Raw genomic sequence first — 14,539 nt, 5'->3', positions numbered from 1 at the left:
GTAAATAAAAATTAAATATGAAGTGTAGGGACAAAGCGCAGACTGCCCCCAAGATGGGCCACTTTGGCACAATCGTGATGGTGAGTTAGAGGCGATGAAACCCCAGCACGTTCAGGAAAAGCTCTTCCCCTCGGAGTCCACCGCCTGGACTTGCACTAGAAAGCCTGCCCCCGGAGGAGAGCTATTGATAACAGACTCCTCTTTACCTAAGAAACCTCTCTGCACAACAGGGCCACCTTCGTTCTCCAAACCCCTCCTCTTACCTTCCTGCTCATGGCCTTCCTCCCCTTTGTAGCCCCACAGGATGTCACAGAAGTGTCACGTTGTCTGAGGAATTTGGAATTCTGGCTGTCTTTGGAATGTTCGTGTCTGCGTGGATTCCCTACCCGTGGCTCTCACACCTGATTTTCTCCTGTTCGTCTGTGTCATGTCCACATGACTCTTGGTCAGCTGGAAGGACCCAGGTAGGGACAGGACATTTTTGCTTCGTGACAGAAGCAAGAGAAAGAGGCGTGGAATGGTATGAAGCCGGAAGGGAGGCTCATGACTCCCGTGAATATTAGCTACAGGCGGTTCTTACACCCACGCAAAGGGAGGGACAAACCTGAAGCGTCCATAGGCTCAAGATGCACTGGTCACAAAAGTGTAATTTCAACATCAAAAGAGAATTTCCCTCTCTGTGTCTCCTGAGAGAATATTTTCTAGCTGTATTGAGAAACAACTGACATATCACCTTGCGTAAGTTCAGGGTATCCCACACGATCTGGTAAAATGAAAACAATTTCATAGACACAAAAATACAAATCACTAACAAAAGGTTTTAACCTCACAAGCAACTTTAACCACCAAACTATACGAATAAAATAGATCCAGGAACAAAACAAATGAGCCGAGGAAAAAAAGAGAGCGCGGCAAACTGCCAAACAGACTCCTGACTCCAGAGAACACGCTGGTGGTCACCAGAGGGGAGGTGGGTGGGGGACGGGGGTTATTACCCAGCATGCTAACTAACCGAAATGTAAATAAAAACCTAATTAAAAAAGGAAGCACAGATGTTTCACCAAGAAGTTTATCCAAAGAGGAGGATGGGCTCTTCTCAATATCACCAGGTCAAGAGTATGAGAACATACGCACACACACCTGTACACGCGGGCACACACACCCGCACCCTACCCACACACTCCCATACCGTAGACCACACACACACACACACACACACACACACACACACGCTCTCTCTCTCTCTCTCTCTCTCTCTCAAAAACAAAAATAATAATTGGAATAAACTTCCAAGTGAAATGTGTCGGAAAACAAATGCTGGTCCCTAACCAGCTATACTGGAATGCAACGATGTCCTTCCAAGTGGGCACGCTTCTACCTCCCGGATGGCAGGCCCTGCGGGTGTGCGGTGAGGAAAGGCCCCCCGCCCTGAATGCTCACCGCTGCCGTCCGGGGAGGGACACCTGTGCTCGCAGGACACCATCGTTAACAAGTGCCACAGCGGTTTTTACACTGGCCAGGCAATTCTTGGACATGCTTCCTGTCTGCTCAAGGCACAAGTATTTGCGGCTTTTCCACGCAAGCTTGTCTGGATGCATTTAAATGCTCAGCAAGCCTGCGCGGCTGGAATGTGCCTGGGCCCCCACCTTACTTGTGAGAACGCTTGGGGACTCACATAGCACATTCTGGGTAAGAAATGTTGGATTTAGTACTTCTTGTCAATGCAAATTTATCTCGGCATTAGATGAACACCTTGGGCTCTACCCTGTCGTCTTTCTTCCAAAGCCTGGGGTCCATTTCATTGCCCACCACTGAGAAAGCCGACAGAGTGGAGGACATAGCAGAAATGATTTTCTGCCATCAAACTTTTATGAAAGCTGGGAAAGTTAAGTCGCGTGAACACTGGAAGGCATGGTGGGATCGAGAGTGTGTGAAGACTCTTTATGAGCCTGGAAGTGACCTAAGAAATTCAAGCTTCTGTTTGTCTGCTTTCTTTAAACATTTATTATTTTTGAGAGACAAAGAGAGCATGAGTGGGGGAGGGGCAGGGAGAGAGGGAGGCACAGAATCCGAAGCAGGCTCCAGGCTCCGAGCTGTCGGCACAGAGCCCGACGCGGGACTCGAACCCACACACCGTGAGATCATGACCTGAGCTGAAGTCAGACACTTACGTCACTGAGCCACCCAGGCGCCCCAGTCTACTTTCTTAAATGGAGACCACATCCTGCCCTCTTCCAGGAGACCACAGGCCACTCCCCTCCTGGTTTTCTGCCCCTCTTCTCTGCCTCCTCCTCCATCTGACGGGAAGCCTTGCTTGTATCCCTTGCTCTCAGACCCTGTGGGGCTCCCTGCTGCCCAGAGGACGAAGGAGCACCTGCCCCACAACGGAATCTGTGCATGCTCCCCCATCTTCTGGAAGATTCTTTCCTGCCCTCCTGGCTCAGTTGGCTCCCACTGCCCTTTCCATCTCTGATGGCTGCCTCCCGGCTGAACTTTGCTGAGCTGCACACCTCCCCCTCCTCAGAAAGCCTGTGGGTCTCTACGTGCCTCCCACTCTGGTGGCTTAGAGCAGATTTCTCCCACTGCAGACTTCTGAGAGAGAAGCAAGTCATCAAGGGTGCAGGTGCCCCGTCTAGGACCACGTGGCCACTGCAATTTTGCTTTGATGGAGGTAGTGATTCAATTCACACTGGTCACTCCTGTTAGACTATGAGCCCCATCAGGACGAGGGTACCTGTGACAAATTCTCTCCTTTCCAGACCCCGCCAGGCCAGCCCGCACCTCTGCCCGTGAGGCATTGCCCCCCGCCCCGACTGTAAAGATGTGAACAAGCAGGGACAGAGGCTCCAATAGCCCAAGGCCACACCCCTGAGGGACCCCAGCACCCAAAGTGCCTGCCTGAGAAAGTCCGGCTTCAAAAAACTGCCCACGTGTCCAGTAGCACCTGGGGACGCCCATTTCCTAGCCTTGGTGGCAGGAGCCTGATTGCTAGGTGCCCCATCAGCAAACCCACCAGGGAGCCCCTACACCTGCCCTCCTTGAACCCAGCCTCCCTGTACCTGCCTACCAACACCTGTCCTCAGGCACTGCCCTCCCTGCACCTGTCCTCTGGCACCTGTTCCCCTTGCACCGGCCGTCCCAGCACCTGCTCTCCCTGCACCTGCCCTCCCTGTGCCTGCCCTCCCTGCACCTGCCCTCCCAGTACCTGCCCTTCTCACACCTGCACTTTCCACACCTGCCCTCCCAGCACCTGCCCTTTCCCTGCTCTGTCTGCATCCCCAACTACCACTCCTGAACGCCTGCAGGAAGGAGACGGTGCTCCATCATCTGCCCACAGGCTCTTTGGTGACAAAAGTTTTCACTTAAAAAATTGGCTGTTGGGTTGAGTAGTGTTGTGAAAGTGCAGCAGAGAGGAAGGTATTACAGAGAAGGAGTGGCGCTAGGTCATGGTCGCGGCTCAGGCAGGGTCAGGTTTCTCATCCCCTGGGGAGGGCATGGGAAGGGACTAAGCACAGAGGGGGTCCAGGGAGGGGATGCTCTGAGGCCACAGCCCTGAGTGGTCCTGCTAAAGGAGCCTCATGGAGGGGGGGATGTGTGCAAAAGAACACAGGGTTCTCTTCCAGCTCCCTCAGTACAGACCCATCTGTGTCCCCCAGTCCGCATACAGGAACCCTGATTTCCACATGTCCCAATGTGGCTGTATCTGGAGACAAGGCCTCCACACAGGGGATTACATTCAGATGAGGCGGCTGGGGTGACACTATTCCCTTAGGAGTGGTGTCCTCATAAGAGATTAGGACACAGACACGCACAGCAGGGCCACCACATGAGGACACGGGGAGAGACAGTGTCTACAGGGCAAGGAGAGAGGACTTGGGAGAACCGGCCCTGCCCACACCTGGATCTCAGACTTCCCGCCTCCAGGACTGGGAGAAAATAAGCTGCTGGTCCCTGGTCTGGTTACGGTGGTTGGGGCAGGAGCCATTCTCCAGCAGGTGGCAGGTGTGCAGGTGTGCAGGTGTGGGGAGGGCAGGTGCCAGAGGACAGGTGCAGGGAAGGCAGGTGACAGGAGTGCAGGTGCGGGAAGGGCAGGTGCAGGGAGGGCAGGCGATGGAAGGGCAGGTGCAGGGAGGGCAGGTGCTGGAAGGACAGGTGCAGGGAGGGCAGATGCAGGGAGGGCAGGTGCAGGGAGGGCAGGTGCGGGAAGGGCAGGTGCGGGAAGGGGAGGTGCCATTCAGTTCTTGAACTATCATAGGCATCTGACGACACTCGGAACCACTTTCTCACCCTTGTACCCGTGGCGTGAACCCAGCGGTGCCTGATGCCTCCACTGCCCGGTGAAGAGTCTGCCAGCAAGAAGCCACTGTGGGTCACCCTCCTCATGCCAGGCTCAGACAGGCCTGGGATGCGAGGCTGAGAACAACCCTATCCTGCAGCGGTTTCCCTGTTACAACTCACTCTGACTCTTCTGCATGGGTTCTGTGATCAGAACACAGATGCCACCACACCCTGAAATTGACAAGTCGTTCCTACAGATAAGAAACAACTTCCGGAAGCACACACTGTGGGACATGGTTGTTCCATCCTGAGTGTTTGCGGGCTCTCAGGCCACAGTGTCCCCGGGGATGGAGGCCGGCTCTCAGCCTCGAGCGTGTGTTCATTCTCCTGACTGTGCCACGGTGTGGACTCTCGTGAGCCCTGATCTAGGGGTCATTTGCCCTGATTCACAAGCGAAATTCAGGTCAGTTCCTGATTTCAGTCAGTGCACTCACCAGATTTGTCTCACATCTCTATTATGTGTAAGAGCTGCTGGGAGGTGGGGGTGGGCCCCCGGGGGGCTTATGTTTCCAGCGCAGATGTGGGCAGGGGGAGGGGGCGTGAGGGAACACTCTGATCCAAGGGTGTCAGTCCAAATCCAATAAAAAGACCGAGGGCCCACCAGAACTCAGACCACCCGGGTCCTGCCCTGCACACCCGCACGCCTCCAGGGTTTGGAGCAGAGTCTGAACAAAATCAAGGCTTCTGCCTCAGGCTTGTGCGGATGGGCTGGCACTGAGGAGTCCTCCCCATTTTCTGACAGCGGCTGTCTGCCATGCAATTTGCGGGACGGCCCCAAGACCGCCTGGGACTGTGGGGGGGGGCATACACCCCCATCTGCGTTGTGAGGCAAGGAAAGGACGTGGAGGCAGGCAGAGGGTGGAAAATGGCTACGGGCCGGTGATGGCCACGAGTGGGGCACCTGCAGTCCATCCCTGCACGGGCTCCCGGCTCCCTCCATGCATGGAAAGCAGGAGAAGCAGCACTACTTCGGATGTTTGCTGCAGGGTGATGTCTCACGGCACGGTCCCCTGGCAGCACCACAGACTCTGGGCACCGACCAGGGACAGGCGACCTTGGACGCACAGCCCCTCCCCCAACTGATTTTACAGAAGGAAGCTCCAACGTCTGGGAAGGTCGTCTTCAAGGCCATCCTGCTGGGGTCTGGCCTGGCCGGACTGGACACCAATGCCGGCCACTCTTTGGTCAGAGGTCTTTGCACCCCACCCGTCTGGGTTCTGGTGGTCGCGGTGAATACTGGATGCAAGAAGGCGAAGGCGTCCCCTCTGTAGTGCACACGACTATCCCCTAGTCTTTGTCCCAGGATTTGGGACACCACATTTTCTCACACAAGACAATCGGGAAGAAGAAAAGGGCACTGTTGGCTAGCCAACCTCATTTATCTGCTCAGGAAGCACTTGGTGCCATAGAATTTGAAAGCGTTTTGAATTATAGTCCAAAAAAGTAATTTCCCACTCCTACTTTTGCTCGCTCACTTTTTTTTTTTTTTCCTTTCTGCTAAAACAGCAGCTTCTGCATTAAGCCGCTGTGTTTCACTGGTTACAAACCAAACACTACCTGTAATCCTAATGGTAGCCATGCTGGGAAGGCACTGGTGTCCCCACTGCCCTGATGACAAAGCTAGGGGATAAAAGGGATAGATAAGAGACTCACTGATGGCCGCATGGCCATAAAGTCACAGGCACAAACCTTAACTCAAGATCCGTGACCACGGTTTTGATAGGGGTTCTTGGCAGCCGGCATGAGACCCACAAATATTTTCCAGCTGAACAAACGGTAGGTCCCCAAGCCATAACTGCCGTGATACCTGATCTGCTCCCCACCTGCCTCCGAGCCCACCAACCCGATGTGGTCAGCTGTCCCGTGTGTGCAGAGGATCCGGCTCACTCTGGGGGGAACTGGGCACACTGAGGAGGAAGAGGAGACCGGCCCGTCCCCGGAGATCCCGTGCCGTGGAAGCACGGTGAGTGCACGGCAGATGGCGTGCAGCCCGGCCAGCATTAGCATCCCACGGCTGTGAGTGGCACTCTGAAATGCTCGATGTTCACCCCGCTTGGTGAATTCCACCTGACTTATCGCCATGCAACTTAGAGCATATGGATGGTTCCGGGAGTCTTGTGATGTCCCTGTAGTGTGTCTGCACTGTCCCACCACCCTGCCTCTGCCGTGGACCTCCTGCAGCCCCTGCTGGGGTCCCCACTGCCAGCGGCCGCTGAGCCCCGGCCATGGCGGGCATCACGGCCGGCGTCCTCTCCCCAAAGCACAGCTCCGATATTACGTTCCTTCAAAAAGGTCTCTGAATTGCTTCAGTGTAAAACCCAGACTCTCCGGGCAGGCAAAGCCCTTTGGAATCTGTCCTCAAGGACTTTCTTCCACATTTCTGGGGCTTCCTTCGGTTCAACCTACCCCTGCTCCTCCTCAGGCAGGGCCCTGGAGTCCTGACCACTGGCGGTGCTTTCTCTCTTCCTTGTGTTCCAGAGCCTTCTCTATGCCTGGTCCCCACCGCCCCCATGTCTGAATGTCCGAATCCTTCTGCCGGTCTCCTGTGGACACTGGGGCAAATTATGGCAGATGCAGGTGCTTATTAAAACAGCATTAGACTTCTGGTTCCTGGCCCGGCCGGCAAGAGCCTGGAGGTACACACTCCACCTTCACAACAAGCAACCAGCTGAGCGAACTCAAAGTCCACAGCTCCCCAGATGCAGCAGAGGACCAGGGGCACAGGGCAAACCACGGCTCCCCAAACTGCAGATGCACACAGGAGGAGACAGAGAATCAGCCTCACTGGGCAGAAACCAGTGCCCAATGGGAGATCCTAACCTGTCGGTGGGAAATTACTGGAGGCTCAGTGGGAAGCAGTCTGAGAATTAAGAACTCTGGGGGAGCCACTGTCAGGGCCCCACACACTTCGGTGGGCTACACCTGTAGGAGCCCCACCAGGCTCTCACGGAGAAGCCTGGAGAAAGGTCCCGTGTGATTCCAGAGGGGGAAGGGGAAAAATGGCCATTCTGAAATATTCCAGAGCACTCTTCCTCTTAACAAGGCCTCCCTCAGGGGAAACTAGTGAACCAGAGCTAACTTACTTCGGTTTTATCAGAGCCTAACTGACCTAGGAGAAGGGAAACACCGACCCCAGCCCCTGCTGGCAGTTTTGTCCCACCCGAGTGTGGAAACAGAAGCAGTGTGAGGTCACAGCTAGGGGCACAGGCTCACTGGAAGCCTGAGGCCTATTCACAGGCCCACAGAATGCCTCCCCTCCCCACACCAAGGGGCTCCTGCATATCAGGGACAAAACCAGTCACCAGAGGACATTATAATCTCTGACGCCCACAGCTTCAGCAAACAGTAAACGCAGCCCAGCTGCCGGTGGAAAAAAAATATAAAAACTCACACTGAAGACTTTTACTAAGTACATCATGTCCAGCTTCCAGGGAAAAACTGCAAGGCACCCTTAGAGACAACACAGTCTGAAAAGACTCAGAACATCAGGACCAGGGTCAGACATGGCAGGAAGGTTGGGATGATCATACTGGGAATTTAAACAACTAGATTAATATGCTAAGGGTTCCGATGGACGAAGTGGACAGTACGCGAGAGCAGATGGGTAATATCAGCAGGGGACAGAAGTTTTCGGACAGAATCTAAAAGAAGCACCAGGAAAAAAACAAAAACAAAAACAAAAACAAAAACAAAAACGCTGTAACAGAAGTTAGGAAGGTCTTTGATCGGCTCGTCAAGTAACTAGATGCAGCTGAAAACAGAATCAGTGCACTTGAAGAAGCGTCAATAGAAACTTCCAAAATTGAAATGCAGACATGAAAAAAAAAATTAAGAGGCAGAGCAGAATACCCAAGAACAGAGAGACAATTACAAAAGGCGTCAAATGCTCATAACGGGAATACCAGAGAAGAGAAAGAAAGGAACTGAAGAAATATTTGAAGCAATAACGGCTGAGAATTTCCCCAAACTAATGATGTACAGCCAGAACAACAAGGAGGATAAGTGCCAAAAAATCTACTCGTAGACACATCATATTCCAACACTGGAAATCAAATAGTGTGAATATTTTAAATAAGCAGTAGGGAAAAACCCTTCCATAGAGAAGCAAGGGTAAGAATTGCATTGGACTATTTTTTTTTTTTTAATTTTTTTTTCAACGTTTTTTATTTATTTTTGGGACAGAGAGAGACAGAGCATGAACGGGGGAGGGGCAGAGAGAGAGGGAGACACAGAATCGGAAACAGGCTCCAGGCTCCGAGCCATCAGCCCAGAGCCTGACGCGGGGCTCGAACTCACGGACCGCGAGATCGTGACCTGGCTGAAGTCGGACGCTTAACCGACTGCGCCACCCAGGCGCCCCGCATTGGACTATTCTTGAGAAATCACATGTGCAACTAGAGAGTGGAGTGAGATATTTAAAGGGTTAGAAGAAAAACAAAGAACCCCATTCACATATACCTCTATGATCAGTAAAATGAGAAGTAAGATAAGGGCTTTCTCAGACAAAAATTGAGGGGACTGGTTGCCAATAGACCTGTGTTGCAGGAAATTTTAAAAGAAATCCTTCAGAAAGAAGGAAAACGACATGGATGAGAAACTCATTCTAACAAAGGAAACGTCATTTGAACATGAGTAAATAAAGGCATAATAAAATCAGTTTTGAATTCATAAGTGATCTAGCAGACAACTGTTTGCTCGGAATAATAACAGCAACAAAGTACTCAGCGCTCACAGCTTACGAGTACGCGAAAGGCAGGACATGAGGGTAAGACAGGCACTGGGAATACTCTTGTGAGGCATGTGTCCTGCATGTGAAGTGGCACGGTGCTCCCTGAAAGGAGGCTTGGATTTCTTGTAAATGGATATTGCGAGCTTTTTAACAAAATAAGAAAGGAAGCACAGTTGATATGCTAAAGAAGGAGAGAAAATGGAATCATAAAATATTGAGTTAAAACCAAAGAAGGCAGAAAAACAGGGGAAGACCAAAAGAAGGAAAAAAGGCAAAATAGATAACAGTAACAAATATAGTAGATAGCAATCCAACTATGCCAGTAATCACTGTAAATATCAATGGTACATGTGGCACTGGGTAGCTCAGTCGGTTAAGCATTCTACTTTTAATTTTGTTTCAGGTTATGATCTTTCTAGCTCTCGCTCTCAAAAACAAACAAACAAATAAATAAATAAATAAATAAATAAATAAATAAATAAATGGTATAAATACGCTAATTAAAAGACAGAGATTGTCAGAATGGATAGAAAACAAAACCCAACTGGTATATTGTCTACAAGAAACTCACTTTATATTAAACGTAAATATAAACAGGTTAGAAATAAAGGGATGGAGAAAGAGATACCATGCTAACACTGATAAGAAAGAAAGCTGTCTTAGGGCACCTGGGTAGTTCAGCCAGTTGAGCATCTGACTCTTGATTTCGGCTCAGGTCATGATCTCATGGTCCATGGGATGGAATCCTGAATTGGCCTCTGCACTGACAGTGTACAGCCTGCTTGGGATTCTCTCTTTCCCCCCTCTCTCTGCCCCTTCCCTGCTCGCACCTGTGCTCTCTCTCTCTCTCTCTCTCTCTCTCAAAATAAATAAATAAACTTTGAAAAAAAGAGAAAGCTGTATTAACTGTGTTAATTTCAGACAAAGTAAATTTTCAGAGCTAATGAGGGCCATTACATAATAATAAAGGAGTCAATCCTCCAAGAAGACATAACAATCCTTTACATGTATGCACTTAACAACAGAACATTCAAAATACACAAGACAGAAATAGATAAATTCACTATTACAGTTGGAGACTGCAACACCTCTCTGTCAGAAATGAACAGATCTAACAGGCAAAAAATCATAAGGGCATGGTTGAATTGAACAACTCTCTCAGTCTGCTGGATCTAATAAGCATCTGTAGACTAATTCATTTAACAACAGCAGAATACATACTGTTCTCTAGCTCAAAGAGAACATTCATCAAGACAGATCATATTCTGAGCCATAAACTAAACTTAAAAGAATAGAAATCATACAAAATATAATCTGAAACAATGGGATCTAACTAGAAATCAATCAGTCAACCGATCAATAATTACTTACCTGGAGATTATACAACATACTTCTAAATAACACAGATCAAAAAAACCCCCTCAAAACAGTTTTATAAGTATTTTGAAATAAATGAAAATACAAATCAACATTTAAAGACCATAGCAAAAACAGTGCTCAGAGGAATGGTCATAGCACTGCATATATTAGAAAAGATATGAGATCTAAAGTCAGTAATCCAAGCTTCCACTTTTGGCAACTGGATAAATAAAGGAAATTTAAGTATAATGTAAGATGAAAGAAATCATAAAAATTAGAGCAGAGAAATGAAAGGGAAAGTGGGAAATAAGATAAAATCAATGAAACCAAAAGGTGACTCTTTGAAAAATCCATAAAATCAATAAACTTCTAGTCTTTTTAACTAAGAAAAAAAGAATACACAATGTGATACCATCAGAAGCAAAAAAGGGCCATCACTACCATGGATATTGAAAAGATAGAAAAAGAAAATTACAACTTTAAACCCACAACTCAATAACCTGGATAAAAATGGGCTAATTCCTTGAAACATATAGTCTACTAAAACTCACACAAAGAGAAATAGATAATCTCAATAAACCTTTATTTATTAAAGAAATTGAATCAATAATTAATAACCTTTTAAACAGAAAGCACCAAGCTCAGGTGAGTTCACTGGAGAATCCTACCAAACATGTGAGGAACAAATTATACCAATTCTGTACAATCTCCTCCAAATCAATATAATCAGTGAATATACTCCCTTAAACCTTCTATGAGGTTAGTGTTACATAATATCAAAACCAAAGACATTACGAAGAAAGGAAAACTACAGATCAATATCTCTCATGAATCTAGATCAACAAAATATTAGCAACTTGCACCCAATAATGTATAAAAAGGTTTGTACACCATGACCAAGTGGCATTGATTCCAAATAAGCAAAATGGATTCAAAATTTTAAAATCAATGAATGTACTCTATCACATGAAAAGGCTAATGAAGAAAAGTCATATGATCATATCAACAGATGCAGAAAAAGCGTTTGACAGAATCCAACATCCATTTATGGAAAAAGGAAACTTCCACCTCATGGTAGAAAGCACTGGCTGATCACCTGCAGCTGTCATCATACTTACTGGTGAAGAACAAGTTGTTTCCCAGCTAAGATCAGAAACAAGGCAAGGGTGTTCCCTCTCAGCACCCCTGCTTACCACTGCACTGGACGTCCTGGCTAATGCAATAAGACAAGAAAAGGAAGTAGAACGTATACAGACTTGGAGGAAAGAAACAAAATTCTCATCGTTTACAGATGGCATGACTATTTATATGGAAAATCCAAAAGAATCAATAAAAGATTCTTGGAACTAATAATTAATCGTAGCAACATTGCAGAGTTCAAGGTCAACATACAAAAGTTAACTGCTCTATTACTTTTTTAAACATTTTTTTTAAAGTTTATTTATTTATTTTGAGAGAGAGAGAGAGAAAGTGCATGAAAGCACACACATGAGCGGGAGAGGGGCAGAGAGAGAGGAAGAGAGAGAATCCCAAGCAGGCTCTGCACTGTCAGCATGGAGCCTGATGCAGGACTCAAACTCATGAACTGTGAGATCATGACCTGAACCAAAATCAAGAGTTGGATGCTTAACCAACTGAACCACCCAGGTGCCCCTTAACTGCTTTCTCATTGGCCAGCAGTGAGTGATTAAATTTGAAATTAAAAACACAAAGCCATTTACATTGGTGCCAAAATCTGAAAGAACTATACATCTGACAGAATCTGTGCAAGTTCTGTATCAGCAGAACTATAAAATTCTGATGAAAGAAGTCAAATAAGATGTGAAAAATGAAGAGATATTCCACGTATATGGATTTGAAGACTCAATATGGTCAAGACATCAGTCTCTCCCAACTTGATCTATAGATTCAAAGCAATCCTAATTATACTCCTGGCAGGTTATTTCATGGATATTGACAAACGGATTCTAAAGTTCATATGAAGAGACAAAAGACTGGTACAGCCAATACAGTACTGAAGAAAGGCAATGGAGAGTGACATTACATGCCATCACACCCCACTACAAAGCCACAGTCATCAGGACGCTGAGGTCTAGCACTCCAGCTACTCTGAAGGGTTAACTTGCTTCAAGTGAACACACTCCTCCCTCGCAGTAACAACTCATTTACTGTCTGTGAGGTTATCAGACCAGTGGCCTTGAGGCAGAGAAGGACCAGAATGTTCCCAGGCTGCAGAAGCCAGCAGGCCCGTTTGAAGCTGCCTCCGCCTGATTAGCCCAGCAAGTTTTTAGCAAGATGTTTTTCTTTTTGTAGGTCACACAAATGACTTTACTAACCTCTCTTTGTTCATCTGTAGACGTTGCCCTCCTTTGCAGAGAGAACAGAGTCTTACTGTCCATCATGAACCAGGAACCACACCCCCTCACACAACCCTCTTGCACCAAGAAAACGTTTGCAGCTGGCAACCGTGGAATCTGCATGAAATGGAGGAAAGTTGTAGACCCCTGCATTCCCTTTGCTGATTAACTGCCCTAAACCCCTTTACAAACCCCTGGGCCAGGCAGAGACCTCGGGGTTGGCTTTTGGACAAGAGTCTGTCTTCTCCCCAGGTGGCCGGCCTCCTGAAGAAAGCTCATATTCCTTTCCAACCAAAACTCGCCTCTTGAGTATTGGCGTTTTGAGTGACGGGCAGTTGAACTGGGGTTTGGTGACAGTATTGATGAAAGAAGAGACAAATAGATCAATGGAACAGAATAGAGAGCCCAGAAATAGACGCAGTCATTTAACCTTGACAAAGAAGAACAGGCAATTCAATGGAGAAAGGACAGTTTTTTTGTTTTCTGTTTTTGTTTTTGAAATAGTGTCAGAGTAACTAGATATCCATATGTTTAAAAAAAAAAAAAAGGTGAATCTGGATATAGACCTTACATGTTTCACCAAAATTAACTGAAACTAGATTAGATCACAGACCTAAAGGTAAAGCATCAAACTATAAAGTCCTTAGATGATAACAGAAGACAAGGTAGGTGAGCCTGTGTTTGACAATGAGTGTTTAGACGCAACACCAAAAAGCATGATCCATGAAAGAAGAAAAAATGGATTGGGTAGATTTAATTAATATTAAAACCTTATTCATTATTCTTAAAACTTGGAGGCAACCAAGGTGAATGGATAAACATCTGGGCAGTGGAATATTATCATTGAGTGACAAAAGACACGCGCCCTGGAGCCACACAAGGACACAAGGACAGGCAGGAACATCAGATGCATATTACTAAGTTAAAGAAGCCAGTATAATAAGGCTCTGCAACAGGATTCCAATTATATGACATTCCAGAAAAAGGCAAAACTATAGCAACGGCCCCATGATTGGGGTTGCCAGGCTTGGTGGGGGAGGGAGGACTTCCAGGGCAGTGAGACCGCACATGTGATGGTGGACAGATGACACCAGACGTCTGCCGAGATGCACAGAATACACACCACCAAGAGTGGGCATGAGCTCAAACCACGGACTTCAGCCAAGCATACAGGGTCCACACCGGCTCATCAACTGTAACACGTTCCACACTAATGCAAGATGGAGTGATGGGGGAAACTGCGGTGGGGGACTCTATACTTTGTCTGACTTTTAAATCCACCTAAAATTGCTCAACATGATAAAACTTACTAACTGAAAACAAGCCCCTCTCCCCAAAACCAACACACACATTCATCTCAGCAGTGGAGCCCAGAAGTCTGACAGATTTCGGGGGTAAAACAAGATGTCGGCAGCACTGGGCTCCTTGGGGACAATGGTTTTCCAGCATCAAAGGCTAGCTGCATTCCGGGCTCCCAGACACAACTCCGTCTTCAAGGCTGGCAGTGGCTGGCTATGTTCCTCATATCACTTCTCTCTATTTGGACCCTTCTGTCCCCCAGGGACCTTTATGACCACACTGGGCCCACCTCATGGTCCAGGACAATCACCTAACTTTAAAGTCTGCTGATGAGCAACCTTAAAACCCCTATCCGCGTAACCTGACGTGTTTGCAGGTTCTGGGGACAGGACAGGGATGTCTCTGCAGCTGTCATGCTGCTGGCCATGTCACTGTCACATCATTGTCTCCACTTATT

General features: G+C 47.9%; 1 protein-coding gene across 11 annotated transcripts in view; it reads right to left on the bottom strand.

The window, feature by feature from the left end:
- The window catches only part of DLGAP2 (DLG associated protein 2), a 791,131-nt gene that overhangs the window by 142,352 nt on the left and 634,240 nt on the right, over nt 1-14,539 (bottom strand). The window lies entirely within an intron of this gene.

The sequence above is a fragment of the Neofelis nebulosa genome, chromosome 3, assembly GCF_028018385.1.
Source record: "Neofelis nebulosa isolate mNeoNeb1 chromosome 3, mNeoNeb1.pri, whole genome shotgun sequence".
Taxonomy (NCBI): Eukaryota; Metazoa; Chordata; class Mammalia; order Carnivora; family Felidae; genus Neofelis; species Neofelis nebulosa.
The sequence above is the reverse complement of the archived record's forward strand: the minus strand, read 5'-3'. Positions and strand labels throughout refer to the sequence as shown.